Source organism: Podarcis melisellensis, assembly GCF_964234715.1.
Source record: "Podarcis melisellensis genome assembly, chromosome: 1".
Lineage (NCBI taxonomy): Eukaryota > Metazoa > Chordata > Lepidosauria > Squamata > Lacertidae > Podarcis > Podarcis melisellensis.
This window is the reverse complement of record NC_138528.1, coordinates 61940773-61956294: the sequence shown is the minus strand read 5'-3', so window position 1 is coordinate 61956294 and position 15522 is coordinate 61940773. Positions and strand designations below refer to the sequence as shown.

Below are 15522 nucleotides of genomic sequence, written 5' to 3'. Positions count from 1 at the left end.
GTGTTGGCGGCATGAACGGGAAAGAGCTGCGCGCGGGGGAGGGGACGAGTTGCAAAATTTGGGCAAGTAGTGGCGGGGGGGGGTCTCTTTTCTCCCTCTCGCTTCCCACTTGGGGTGGCTGGCTTTTGCAAGGAGGCGCGCTTTTGAAACAAAACAATAAATTAAGTTTTGCGGGGCTTTGTTGTTGTTTTTTAAGCGAAAGGTGAGTTTGGGGTTGCGTTGCTTCTGCCTGTCTGGTTCTGTCTGCGAGAGAATCCGCCGGCTGGCTGGATCGAGCACGTTTGCCCGCTGCGTGTTCTCTTCGAAAGTGACTAGTTGTAACGTTACCCGGAGCCTTCATTAATAAAGAATGTTTGTTATTATCTTGATTGCATTCTTAATAGGCAGACTATGGAGAGGTCAGTGAGGGAGCTATATTTAAATGGATCTGGTTTGTTTAATGCACGAACAAGTAAGCCAATCTTTTCCAGCTTTTTAAGGGATTTCGTAACATTTCGAGAGGAAGCCCCAGTTCCCTGGATTTTTAACTTGCTATTAAAAGCGGGGCACTGGAAGGGGGAAAATAATAATATAAAAGTATTGGTATTCTACCCATCTCCTCACCGCCGTTCTGTCCAATCCACTTACTCTGGAGTAGTCCTATTGCATTGTGATGGGGGGGAGGGGGCTTGAGCATGACCAGCCTGCGGGTGGGTCTGGCTCAAACTAACCTGGGAAGGCAGAAGTCTCTGCAATATGCGTGGCTGTTACTGGCTTTCAGTTGTTATTTACAACTTTGCTTCGCGATAAGGGGTGGGGGAAGCGATCTGGGTGTCTATTCCAACCCGATCCTCTTCCTTCCCTAGAGAGATCTGGTCGACCAACCCTACCCAGGCAGGGACAATAAAGTTTGTAGCAGGCGAAAGGGAGCCCTCCCCTTCTAGGGAGCAAACGGCGTTTGCCGTCCGGCTTTGGGATGGGGTGGGAGAGGCATCGCGGTTCCTTTAAAGCGGGCACCCCAGTCCTCGGCGTTCCTGCTTGCAAGCGGCTTGACCAATCGAAGCCCAAACGGAGATCTAAATAATTTCTGAGTGAGCAGAAGCCAGCCACGGGCGGGGGGGGGGGGGCAGGCGGGCTCGTGCGAGAGAGGCTCCTACGCCAGCCCCCCCCCCTCCGCCCCGCTGGGGGGGGGGAAGGAAGGGAGAGAAGGAGATCAGAGGCTCCCCACCACGCCGCTGCCCTCCCACCCTTCATAAAGCTTTGATGAGACATTCGAGCTGCTCGCCTCCTCCTGTGTTTCTGGAGCTGCAGGAGGCGGCTGCAGGGACTGGACGGCTGGGAGACGATGTGACTCTCCGGAGGAGACCCCAGCAGGCTTTGTGTGGACGGCAAGGTAGGGACGGGGCGGGGAGGGGGGAAGAAAAGTTGACTCGAGCCGAGCTGGGTGGAGAGAGAGGCGCCCCGGAAAGGGGCAGCAGCAGGGGCGCCAAGCAAAGCGGGAGACGCGAGAGGGCGTCGGAAGGGGAGGGCTAGGGAGCTGCGGACCCGGGGCTCCGGCAGGACCCTCCGGGGTGTGGGTGGGTGATTCCCTGATGGAGCGCCGGGCGGGCGGGAGGTTTGGGAGCGAGGGGATCGCGGCGCCATCTGCCCGTCGGGCCCGTCCGCTTCCTCGGAAGTAAAGCCCGAGAGCGAGCGCAGCCCTAGGTAAGCGTGGAGAGGGGGGGCGGCCCAAACGAGCGAGGTTTGTTCTCCGATCTGCCCCTCTCGGGTGGTGCCCCCAGAGCACCAGACACCTGCTCGCTTCGCGGCTGGCAGGGACTTGGCGCCCTCGCTGCCTCTGGCCAGGCTATAGCACGACCTCGCTCACCAACGCGCGCACTTAGTTCTCGCTCGCTCGCTGCCTGCAACTTGCCGCGTACTTTCCTCTGCGGAAAGCCCACCCGACGGAGGCGGTGGGTGTCCGAGAGAGGCAGGAGAGAGCGAGAGAGGCAGGCGCGCCGCGGGAGCCCACTCGCTGGAGCCCAGGCAAACAGGCAGGGCTTCCCCCGGCTGGTCCCATCCGACGGTACGTGGAGAGGCGGGGAGCCCCTCGAGGCTGCAGCGCAGCGGAGCGGAGGAAGCGGGTTTGGGGGCGGCTGGCTGCCTGCCGCGCGATTACTGGTGGGCGAGGTACGGGTTCCCCTCCTTTTAGGGGAGCCTTCTTAAGACTGCAGCTGCGGGTTTTAGGAAGGAAGGGTGGGTTTTGTGACGGGGGGCGTGTCCCCCCCCAAACCAGCAAAACAACCCAAGCAGCGCTGCAATTGCGATACTCCTTGGATTTTTGTGGTGGTCTAGTTGTGTGGAGCGAGTTTGTTCGGGTGGTGGTTTTGTGCGTTTTTAATGGGACAGGGGGCCCTCTGCTGGTCAGAGAGAGAGGCGCGGCGGCTGAAGGCCCAGAGGAGAGGGCGGGATTCCAGAGCAAAGCGCCGCCGCCGCCGCCATCCTCTGAATGGGAGTGGGAGGTCTTCTGCTCCACGCAGCTGGGCGAGGTGGGATCATCCGCGTCAGGCTCGATGCGTCTTACATCGCTGGCTCGGAGGGGCCTCGCATCCAGAGGGGGATTTCCTTGTGTAACATGATGTGCTAGAGGAACTTTTTTGCAGAAGCACTCCTGCCCAGATGGGAGCAGCCAGGGCGCGGGGAACGCTTCCTGGTGACAGCAAAGGCAGGCAACTGGGCAAGGAGGCAGAGAAACGCTCTAAGCGACGGAGCGCTTGTATGTGTGAGAAATGTAGGGAAGCCAGGGAAATGGTTGGAACACTCTCTCTCTGAAATTTACTGGAGATCAATCTCCTTTTAATACAATGCCCACCCACCAATGTTTATCTTAATGATTAACGGGAGGAAGCTGCCGAAATATTTGGGTACAGAAATGAGCTTGCAAGCAAAGAATGCAGTTCCTAATGGATTAAACGGAGGGGCGGGGAGAACATGGGGACAAAAGTGAATCTGGGGGAGCTGTTCTTCACACGGGTTTGAGAATTAAGTCTAGGCTGCGGTCATTATACATTTACATGGTAGTAAACTTGATCGGCTTAACTTCTGAATGAGCATATATGGGGATGCACTTTTAGATGGGGAACTCTGGATTTCTAGATTTGGACCGCTGCATTGACCATGCTACCTGGGACACATGGCAGGTGGTTCCTTAGGGCGCATATGGTGCTGCCGCACCATCCTCAGTCCACCTTCCTGTCACCTTCCTCCACCTTGGTCTCAGCATTGCTCCATGTAATACAGGGAGGAGGATGGGAACAAAACAAGTATTAGTTGGCTCTGGCTCCACCAGCCAAAGGTGGTCTCTCTGCGTACAACCCTGTTTGCCCCAATGGGCACCAGCCAACCCTGGCTGCTGGAGCCCCACCAGAGACTTTGAGTCCAACAATATCTGGACGGTCAATGCCAGGGTAGATAAATTCATGGATGAGACATCTGTTTACACACATTAGCTATGATAGCTTAGTGGAACCTCCATGTTTCAAGGATCAGGATGCTGGGGTGCATAGATTTTAACTTGCTCCAGGGAATGCAAGTCTGCTGCAGCTAGTTGCTTGGGAAATGAGTGACATAGGTTTGCCTGTGTGCAGTGGTGCTGCATGGTCCATCTCCCCACCAGCCCAAGAAACTGGCCATGTTATTAGGAGTAATTCCCTCTAGCATTGCCTCAAGTTCCTTCCATCACTGTGATTCAAAATCAAACTTGAGTGTCATCTCCTGGAAAGAAAAAGTTTCACTCATTCTTCAGTGTATGTAGAGATATATTGATGACTTGGGCAACTTGACGTTGTTGTTGCTGCTGTAGGGAGAATTAGGATGTGTGGCAGCAGCAGTGGGGATGCATAACCGCCTAGGTATGACACACTGCCAGAGGTTATAAATGGAATGTAACGGGAAGTTACTCTGTTGGCTGCAGCTCAAAATTATGCATCTACACAAGCCAGCAAGGCTCAGTAAGTGAACGGAAAGAGACACTTGTTGAAATGTAACCTTTACTGGAATTTAAAACACGCCGGTTACCATAACTGGAATTCCAGGGCTATAAAGTTATTTGTCCTTTTTGTCTACTTCGCTAGACGGAAGTCTGTCTGTCTGTCTGTCTGTCTGTCTGTCTGTCTCTCTCTCTCTCTCTCTCTCTGTGTGTGTGTGTGTTTATGCTTTCCGTAAATTATTAAACTCCTTTTATATTGTGCGTTCAGTCGGTGGATGGGGCAAGACAACTTAATAAAAGCAAGCAATCTCTATATATTTCTGCAATACTCACCTGTGCATTTCATCCACTCATTGCAAGAACAGAGAATATTCATTCCCCATCCATTGCTTTATCAGATCTGCAATAATTTGTGATCCCAATCTTATCACAGTGACCAGGATTTAAAGAGATCCACATGGCTGTCTAAAGTGGTCTTGTGTGCACACAGTGATTCCCCCTGCCCCGTGGTCCCTTGACCTTGTGCAGCATCTTATAGTGTGTGCACATCCACACCAGGGCTTGCTGTGGGAAGGGAGAGACTGGGAATGCTCAGTGTACAGATGGCACTTTGAATCCTATCCATTATTTGAAAGTGTTCATCCCATTCATTTCCATGCACCTTATCTACATTAAAGATTAGTTAGTAATGTAACAGAACTTGGGTCTGCCATTCTCTTTCCCACAGAATAAGCTTTTTCCATTTCAACAGGGATTGTGTTGCTTTGGCCATTTGAGAATCTGGTTGTTCAAGATCTAGACTATTTTGAAAATTCAACTTGCATCCTGGGGATTCATAGGTTAGTTAAGCTTTGCATGCATGACAAAGCATAACTGTGGACCACAGATTAAGCTCCTGCCATCCCAGTCCTGAATGTGGAATGAAATCCTGTTATTTTAAATGCATCTTGGATCCAAGTAAGTTTGATTAGGATCTTGCTGACATACACATGAAACTGTTTGATAGCACTGAGTAGCATAGAGGATTAGGTACCCCATCCTAGTTATTACCACAACTCTCTTAGTATTCGTATTTGGATCTCAAACAGGCGCAGCAACAGAATTAGGCTGCTGTGTCAACAAGACTTCATAATGTATTATAGCACTTCACTGTGCTTGAAACACTTCATATACATTGCCTTGAGAATCCTTATGACAGCCCTGCCCAGTAGATCATTATTATCCCCATACTGTACTGCTGAAGCTGATAATAGTGGCTTGCATAAGGCCATCCTTCTCCCACCAGGTGCTTTCCAGATGTTTGGGATGACACCTCTGTGCTGTGCTGCCTGGAGCCTGGTGGGAGTCATCGTCCAGAACATCTGGAGGGCACCAGGTTGAAGAAGGCTGCCTAAGACCATTGAACGAATATGTGGCTAAGGTGAGATTTGAATGAGGGGGGGGACCAATTCAGTGCATGTTTACCTAGAAGTAAGTCTCACAGTGCTTAAAGGTGTTGATTTCTCTCTTCCCACCAACCATCACTGCTGCGGATTGCAGCTGCAGTCACTGTCCTCATCAACTTTCTTTAATTTATGTTAAAGTCATTGCATCTTACTTCCAGGTAAATGCAATTCTGCTTATGCTACAAGTCACCTAAATGAGGTGCTTTTGAAAATGCTACCTAGTAATTATTTTCAGATGTCCAAACAATGAATGAACTATTTGGCAGCTTTGTTGTGTGCTATTGATTGCTCTAATTCTTCAATTTTTTATAAGATTAAAAGAGCAATGTGTTACAACCACGTGCATTCTTTTTTCCCAGAATTGCCATTAGCTTCCTGCCTTGAACGTTAAGGGTTTTTCTTTTTTCCAAAAGTACTTTTTTAATTACTTTGTTTGCTATACATTTTTTTTGAGGTTATTACCGTTTTGAGATCAATAACCATTACTTATTTATGCTTCTAGTAACTGAGTTTTAATGTATGCAGAGAATCTATCCTGGTAGTATACAGCAAGTACCTGTGTTATCTTTAATTCATGGATTGATAAAAATACTCAGAATTGAAACCATTGTGATATTTATAAATGCACGTACACACAGAGGCAATGGTCCAGGCTGTGTGGCATGAGTAAAATAAAAAGCTAATGATGATTACTTGTTTATACTGTCCCATTGAGTGAATTTCATTGAGCCACTGACTGGCAGCATGAATGACAAAGCTTACTATTTCACCTTCAGTAGGCATGTGCCATCTATTCATGTAACTTCAAAGCAGCAATACTTTTAACTTACGTCTATTACTATGATTGAGTCTCACACACTAGTTTTCCTGAGCGCAAAAAAATTGCAGATAGCTCCTATTAATTTAAAATTATATATACATAATTCCTTTATATGTCTTGAATAACTGAGGTGGGCTCCTAAAAATCTGAAATATCTTTCTGACTCTTTAACTTTGGTCCTCTTTTTATGTGCTTAGGATGACACTGTATTGGCCTAAATATGAGCCTCACTTTCCCTCCAAATTCCGACTGTGAAAAGTTAAAGTGGAGCTTATATTCACGACCTTACAGTATGCAACCAGGAGTGCGGGGGGCAGACAGCACCAGGAGCTGATGCTCACCCTGCACATAGTCCCTGTCCTCTCCCCCAAGACTGGGGACCTTTACCTTTTTACCTTTATGCTGATGGACTCTACCTGACAAACTGTCAGCAATCATCCTGGAGCATTCTGCACTAACTGCAGTTTCTGGAGCAGACAAAAGGGAAGCCCCATATAGAATGCATTGCAGTAGCCCAGTCTTGAGGTTTCCAATTTCTGAACCACTGAAGTCAAGCTGGCCTAGTCCAGGAACGATTGCAGTTGCCTAACCAGCTGAAGCCTGTGAAAAGCTCTCCTACCCAACAAGGTCACTTGGGTCAGTCTACTGACAATGCTGGATCCAGGAGCACCTTTTGGGCTGTCTTCTGGAGACACCACAACCATACCCACTGCAGGCAGTCAACCACTTTCTTGGACATGAGAACCATCCATTAGTTATCAGCATTTCTGGCAGATGCCCATAGAATCTCTGCTGAATGATTCTGTGCCATCTTGGCACAATCGCCATCACCTTGTACATTGATACGGGTTGGTTCTTACCTACTAGTTTCCCAGTGCGTCTGGTGAGGACTGGCATCTGGTTCTGAGGAAGCCAACTGAAAACTAATCCAGGCAAGGCTGAAGAACATCTGATAATTTGCAAATGCTATAGCTTGAGAGAGAAGGGAGAAAGAAGGAGAGAGACACACACAGAAGGGTCTCATACATTGATTTCAGATGTAGCTGTCTGCAAAGGGTGCAACATGCATGCACACTGGATCAAAACTGTTTCACGGTGATTTCATCTGGATCATCTGCAATAAAGGAGTAATGAAATGGTATTAATTCTGGAGCACTCTGCTAGTGTGGAAGTAACCATCCCTTGCTCACTCATGTTTCCATCTTTGTGAACTCTTACGTGCTGTCCAGAGAAAGTTTCTGAATAAAGGCAGGCCTCGCCACTTGCATCGTCTCTCCCTATATCTGGAATCGGGGATGGAAACTGGTGTCATCAAGTAGGGAAGAAACCCTGGAAACTGCCTTATGCTGAGTCAGGCCATTTTGCCATCCAGTGTTTACACTGGTAGGCAGCAGCAGCTCTCCAGGATTTCAGACAGGGGTTATCTACCATCCCTGCTTGGAGATCTTTGGTACTGAACCTGGAACCATCTCCAGGCAAAGCAGATGCCCTACACTGAGCTATGGCCCTTCCTCATTCATCTCCAGGGAACTACAGTGGTACCTCAGGTTACATATGCTTCAGGTTAAAGACCCCGCTAACCCAGAAATAGTGCTTCAGGTTAAGAACTTTGCTTCAGGATGAGAACAGAAATCGTGCTCCGGTTGCGTGGTGGCAGCAGGAGGCCCCATTAGCTAAAGTGGTCCTTCAGGTTAAGAACAGTTTCAGGTTAAGTACGGACCTCTGGAACGAATTAAGTACTTAACCTGAGGTACCACTGCCTATCTAGCAGCACAGTTTGAATTCCCTCAGAAATGGCTCTCTTCTCCTCCTGTGAGCTTCTCAAGCTACAGTTCACAGGGTTCTTCTTTTTTGAGGGAGGTGATGCTGTGCTCTGGGTGCATGGTGTGTGTGTAGCCCTTGAGAACGAAGAGAGGATTTGAACCCTTGTCTGACCCTCAAGCCTATACACAGGCCCATAGGAGGTGACCATATCATGTATGTGTGGCAAAAGCTGTTCCTGCTTGAATTCCCTCCTCTGTGCAAATGGCCCACCATGGTGCCCACCGTGCCTGCCCTAGGCCTTGTTGCCTATAGTGTTAGGCCTGTCTCTGGTAAAAAGGATTGGGGCCTGCTCTGAAAGAACAGAGGAAATACAACTCTTTGGGTTCAGGCCAGTATATCTCACTCAGGGCTGAAGATAAAATCGCTACTTAACTCTCAATATGAGGCAATTGAAAAAGAGCTGTTCACTATTGTTTATTTAATGAAAAGAGATAAAAAGAAAGACCTTTTCTTTGAGATTCAACAACACGGAACAATTTTCCCTCTGTAGTACTGCCACTTAGTGTTCAACTTCACTGAATCACAGCTGGAAAACCCATTTTAAAAAATTGCACTCTCTGTTAGAGTCCTATTTTTCTTGCTACAGGGAGGATGTCATCATTCGAAGACTGTAAATTGTGGTTGGCATAACAAGCCAAAAGTCTCGAGCATTTTATTTTTTTTACAAATCACTTGACAGAAGGCATAAGGTTGTGTGCCATGGCAGGAGATGAGAAAAGATCCTCCTGCTTATTTAAATGTGTGTTTGGTAAGAACTTTGTGGTGGTACTACTTTTGAAAAGTCATGGGAAATGGGCACTGGCTGCATTTGTGGACCAAGACTAAACATAAGTTGTCTCCCCAAAGTTTGAAATTGAAATAAATGAGCTGCTTGCCCTGTTCTGCTTATTTGTCCAGGCTCAACCAGGCTTTTGCACAATACACATTTGCTTGTCACTCCTAAGAGAGAGAGGGGTAGAAAGAAAGACAACTTTCTGTAAAGATTTGTTTTTAACACTCGTGTTCTACATTTGTTTCCCTTTACTGCTCACTGATTGAACCCAGAGTCCAAAAAACTGGTTTTCTTGTTTCAGTCTCAGTAAACTCAAAAGGTACAGCACGGAAGAAAACTGAACTTCACAAGAGTTGTAGCTATCTAGAATAAGGTCAAGCTATTTTCTTTGGGAAAAGAGGTCAACAGGATGCTACGAGAGCTCTGAGCAGAGGATATCTTTAGCCCGAGCTGTAATGCTTACTCTTGTTTTAAGTGGCTGCTTCTTTAATATCTACAGATGTTGCTTCCAGCCTTTGATTTATGGCCGCATTGGAAATTTTGCTCAGTATGCTGAGCATCGTGACAGAGGCTCCTGTGTGAGCGGATATATCCCTTTTAATAGGTTAATTACTAACCTGCATTGACTTGTTTTCACATAATTGTTATGAGCACTCAGCCCCCTCCCCTGCAAAATTGCAGCTTAATGGAACACCTCTTAATCATCTCTAGGAGAGGTTTATATACTGGCACGCTCCATCTTACCAAAAACTGAACTGTTTTCTCCTGAGTGTTTTGTTCTGAATATGAACTTAAGGAACAGAGCTCTGGCTTAGGGGGGAAAAGAACAAACTCTCTTTGTATGTCACTAGCACAAGGGGTACCCAAATAACATGCCCTTTACTTTTCACCCTTGGGGCCAAGCTACACATTACTTGTGTATAATATAGTCCTGTCATTTTTTATTTTTTTATTTTAATTGTAAACAAAGAATAGCTTTGACAGGCTGCAATTTTGCAGGGAAAAACAGCATGCAATATATGGATTGCCCCTTATTTGATAAGCAGCAGATCAACATTAAACCAAAGTCCGTTGAACATGTTTACAGTCTGTATGCTGTAAACTACTGTATGCTGTAAATTTAAGTATTTGCATTACAGTTAGTTCAGACCATCTGAAGGTCATGGGTCTTTTATAAACACAGCTTTTGTGCTGTGCTGTAGTCGAGGCAGTGACATCCCTTTGATGAACATAGGATAAGACTTTGAAGATATGCCCCATCTTCTACGAAAAAACCCTTAGTTTTGTTATGGGCCTATGACAGCGAAGATCATGTAGGGGCTGAGGTCACTCCCTTGGTCTTTGGGATAACATGCCCTTCCAAATCCCCTTTCCACAGTGGTGTGGAGCAACATAACATCTCTTTACCCAGACCTGTGGAGCACAGTCAACATCTATTGTTGCTCTACTGCTGGGTGTGGGACAGAAATAAATGAGGACAGCATCAATCTCATGCCATGCACACACAGAGAGGGGAGGAGAATAGTGTCATTTTCTCTGTTCACTTTCCCAATTTTGTGCATAATTTTATACACTGTAAGTTGTATCCAGCTAACATTTACTCAGATCAGAACTAATTGGATACAACCTGTCTGTTATGGAAATTTCTCTTTTCTACACTTGCACTCCAGTGCATTATGCCCAACAAAGGGATTAAGTCTCCCCTTGCATCAATGCTGGCTGCTTAGCACATGATCCCATGTCCTGCTGTCATACCATGGCAGAACAGCTGGTGCAGAGAAATAACAACTTGTCCAAGGCTGGGCAACTACTTGCCCACTGAGTTCTTCAAAACCAGAAGCTTCAGAGAATGCAACCAATCTGGGACAACATCTACAGCTCTTCCCACTGAAGAATGCCTGGTCTGTCTCTGGCCATATCTGTGATATTAGTTATAACGACAACTTTTTAAGATATACCAGTATTGACTTTCAGCAGGTGTGCTTCTCGTCACTATAAGGCTGGTCAGTTCCTCTAGTCCAACAAGTTGCACTAAGGCAGAAGAGTCCACAGCTAAACATCCTGGACAGGGCAGTCTGTGATCTGTGTGTGTGTGTTGTCAGATGAAAACCAAACAAAGCTCTCTGTCTTTGGAAAAATATAGCGCGTAAACAAACCAACCTCTGTGTTTCAAAATATGAGTCAGCAATATCAAAAGCAACACGATGGCCAGAAACAATAACAATGTGAAAAACTTTATGGAATAATTCAAAACATCAAAACTAACAAGCTTAAGTCTCTGAAAGTCCTTAAATGAATCACGGTGCCAGACTTCACCCAGCAGAGAAAAATATAAACAGTGAGCCACAACCTGTTTAAGTGGCTGAAGTGCAGATACTACGGTAGCTTGTAGATCACTATAATTAAGGTTGCTATCCTATCTATATACTTGGGAGTGAGTCCCCCTTTAATGGGCCTTTCTTCTGACTAGAACCTACATAGTGTTGTTCTGTCTCTCCTAAATTGGCTAGAGCTGAGCTACAGATTACTGATGGATACATTATTTAGAATTGCTAGGTTCTCCTTTCCTGCTTGTGGGCTTCCCACAGGCCTCTGGTTGGTCATTGTAAGAAGATGATGCTGGACTAGATGGGCCACAGGTTTGGCTCAGCAGGATCTTATGTTCTAAAGAAGCTTTCAGAAATTTGGAGGAGCTAAGAATCTTCCATTCCTGGAGAATTACAGGGTTGAATCCAGAGGTAGCTTGTCATGCTTTGGTCTCGCAGAAATGGGATTCTGTTTATTAATTACGTGGACTTCTAGCTTTCATTGTGTAGCTCTCACAAGGCAGTGCACAAGTAAAACAAAAACATAGCATGGGACTAACTTGTCTCATTGATTTTAGTGGGATGGGCAGGGCAATCTTAACCCCCTGATTCACTCTACTAGAGGGGTTTAGGATGTGGCAGAGGTGTCCCTCCAACAAGCTTGGATTCAGAGGAAGTTGAGGAGCAATCGTGGCAGATCCACTGCTGCATTTGGAGGAATGCCTCAGCAGATGATCTTTCTATGCAGGCAAGAAGGAGGACCTTCAGCTATCCTTGTCCCAGATTGTTTTAAAGTAAAAAGAGACCAACACTTTTAATTACATTGGAATTGGGGACCCAGTTAATAACTGGGCAGCTACATTCAGAAGTTTCCAAACATAGGCAAAGCCATGTTTCAAGTATTAGACACTATGTAATTTTAGCAGAATGTTTCAAGAGCACAGGTAACTATGACAAGATCCTTTTTATTCAGGCAGGGTAATAGCTGAAACACCAAAGGATATTTGGTGAAAGGTGCTTTGTGCAATGGATACTTGAAAGGTCAGATAGCAACCCCAAGCTGTCAACCTGATCCTTTAGGATTAGTGTAGCTCCATCCCAAAGAGTTTGAATGCCAGTGTCCCAAAATGTATTTATTCATGTAGATCATTTGCATTCCACGCTTTGTCTCAAAGAGACACTCAGGGCAGCTGTAAACCTAACCATCTAAAACTTTATTGGCTGGATTGAGACCCAGTTTATCGGCACTCATCTAGCTCGTTACAAGTCCTGGCACTTGCTGAGAGTGTCCAGTGCCTCACCTGGACTACATGAAAAGGAAAATCTAGGTGCAGATCTCCAGATCTCCACATGACTACCAGCAGCAGTTTTGTGAAGGTGTTTAATAGCACTGGAGGCAAGAGGCAACAAAAGAGCTGGATCATCCCAGACAGGTGATCTGGAAGGATACCATGTCAATAGTACTCTAAGCCATGGAGAGGTCCAAGAGAATCAACTGTGTTGCATTTCCCCCTGATTATCTGCCAGTGCAACTGTTCTAAAGCAGCCAAAGCAGTTTCAGTCCCCAAAGCAGAATGAGAGCCAGACTAAAATGGGTCAAGATAACCTGTTTCACACAGGGGTGCCTAAAGTTAGGCAGTCACTTCCCACTCATCCAGCTATGTTCAAGATGACAAGTGAATGAACTATGTTCAAGAAGACAAGGAGAATGAGGAAAAGGTAGGGAAAGGGGGATGGTATGGAAAGCAATTGACTGATTCCACAAGCAGCACACAATTAGAACAGCATATCTGTGTCTTTCTCATGAATAGATACATTTGAAAGCATTCCATCTAGCTATTTCAGATGTGAGAGCTACTTCCAGGATCATACTGATGACTTACATTTCTAATATGGAAAGTAGGTTCAAGACATGGGCATGACCCCAAAGGAGTTCTTGCATCTGGAATTGGTAGTTGGAAAGCTTTCATAAATAGGCCTACAGTCATAAGAAAGACAGGGATATGCTGGTCTGCTTCCAGACTGCACATATCTAACAGCAGATAGTACTGGCTCTCTTGTTTTTGGCTATTACCCTTTTCCATGACAAAGAAAACTTTTTAAAACTACATTCGTACCATTGAACCTATATATCCATTTGTCATAATGACCATTTCAATTTCTTACCAATTATACACACACACACACACACACACACACACACACACATATATATATCCCACCCTTCTTCCCAAAGGAGCCTGGAGTAGCAAACAAGAGATAAAATAAAAACATACTAAAAACAATTCCAAGGAAGGTCTTCAGTAAATGCTGAAATGGCAACAGGGGTGGTTCCAAAAGGTATATAAAGTGTCACAATCTTTCAGGTAACCAGATCCCTAGTGCACTAGGGCTTAATACCCCCAAACCAGTGCTTTGAACATACAGTGGTGCCTCGCAAGACGAAATTAATTCATTCCGTGAATGTTTTTGTCTAGCGAATTTTTCGTCTTGCGAAGCACGAAATCCCATAGGAATGCATTGAAAATCAATTAATGCGTTCCTATGGTCAAAAAAAGTCCAAACAAAGCCAAATTTGGTACAACAAGAGTTTATTAAGTGCTCTTTAAAGTCACACATACTGTAAAGAGCATTTCAAAATTCAAACCCAGAATTTTTTTTAAAAAACAGCAGAGTGGCCCAATGGTCACAGAAAATCATAAAAATGCAGGGGGGAAAACCAAGCTTCCAGATTCTTGCAAACCCCTCCCCAACTGTTCATCCAGCCACCCAGCACACATAAATTCAAATCCAGGATTTTTTTAAAAAAACAGCAGAGTGGCCCAATGGTCACAGAAAATCATAAAAATGCAGAAAAAAACACACAAGCTTCCAGATTCTTGCAAACCCCTCCCCAACACCAAGTCCTTGAATTCCAAATGCCCCAACCCAAAATCCAACCCCCCAAAAAAAGTTTTAAAAGCTTAACTTACCAAATGGCTGCAAAAGAAGTTTTGGAAAAGCTTCAAAAATCACCAAAGTCTTTAAAGACCACAAAAAAGGCTACTATGTACACTGCGTTCTATCAGTTGCTCCTCAAAGTCAAGTCGCAACTGTATTAACGGTGTTAAGAAAAAGGAAACAAACTTGCAAGACGTTTTCGTCTTGCGAAGCAAGCCCATAGGGAAATTCGTCTTGTGAAGCAGCTCAAAAAACGGAAAACCCTTTCGTCTAGCGAGTTTTCCGTCTTGCGAGGCATTCGTCTTGCGGGGCACCACTGTAATCCAGTAGCTAACTGGCAGCCAGTGCAGTCCTTTAAATAGCTGGGCTAATGTGTTGGTGATATCCTGCCCCAGTCAAGCCACTGCGTTTTGCACTAGCTGCAACATCTGGACCAGCCTCTAGGGCAGCCCCCCCCCCCAGCATATTGCAGTAATCCAGCCTGGAGGTTACCAACATATATGGACAACAGTGGTCAGGCTTTCCCAATTCAAGCAACAACTCTAAATGTCTTTTCAGCTGAAGGTGGTAGAAGACACACTGGCCACTGAGGCCACCTGAGCCTCTAGTGACAAACAGGGCAGCAAACAAAATATATTCATGAATTTCACTTCAAAGTTTTGTTTGTTTCTAGGACTTTTTTTTTTAGCCACCCCACAATTATCTTATTTTATTTTAAAATTTTGCATCCTAAAACTGGGAACCAAAGAAGGGACATGAAGGTATGAAATACACACTTGTGGGTTTGTTTGTTTTTTACTGTAGTTTTTCTCAGATTGTCTCTTCAGCAGAAAGCACTGCTACCTCACAGATCAACTTATTCTCCCCAGCTAATATTAACAGTTCATTTCCCTCCAGTTCTAACTTCCTTGTTTGCAGCCAGTAATTTAGAGCCAGCACCTGTTCACATCTTTAGACCTGTGTCATAAAGAAACAAATGCTTAAGATAAGAGCATATTGAGCAATGTGTCAATGCAATATCACAAACCACTACAAGACTATCTCCAAACACCCCTCCTCCATCCAAACAACCCAGTAAAACAAGTTTTGGTCCCTTCCCACCTTTTTCAGTGGAAAAAATAGTCAAATGTCAAGGATTAGCATCAGTAACTAGGTGCATGTTTACCTTTCTGCTTTTGCCAGCAGGGTACTATTTGCAAATTAAATTTCTTGGGTCTTGCTACAGGTGGCCACCAAGGCTTGGTTCCATGCTGAACGTGTGCATCAGATGCTGAAGATGCAAAACCTCATAAAGGATTTGTTTTCAGTTTAAATAAAAAAAATCCATTTGGAAGGAAACAATTTATCAGGAAGGCGTGCAAGGATGTGAAAGAATGGCTGCTCCCACTGTGTTTATGGTTGGTTCATACATGCCTCACTTCAAGGCACCACACCTTATTCTCAGTAATATTTTGCATTCTCTGGAGCTT

General features: G+C 45.5%; 1 protein-coding gene across 6 annotated transcripts in view; it reads left to right on the top strand.

Moving 5' to 3' along the window:
- BDNF (brain derived neurotrophic factor) overlaps positions 1-15522 on the top strand; it is a 72596-nt gene that overhangs the window by 31407 nt on the left and 25667 nt on the right. The window contains exon 1 of one of the 6 annotated variants that reach the window (XM_081883168.1): positions 1119-1372. The exons of 3 other annotated variants lie outside the window; for them this stretch is intronic. The gene's annotated coding sequence lies outside the window, so the exon portion shown is untranslated. Of the gene's footprint in view, positions 1-1118; positions 1373-1670; positions 1684-1955; positions 2045-15522 lie in introns of those variants that run through there. 2 more of the 6 variants (XM_081883172.1, XM_081883171.1) reach the window with 2 other exon arrangements.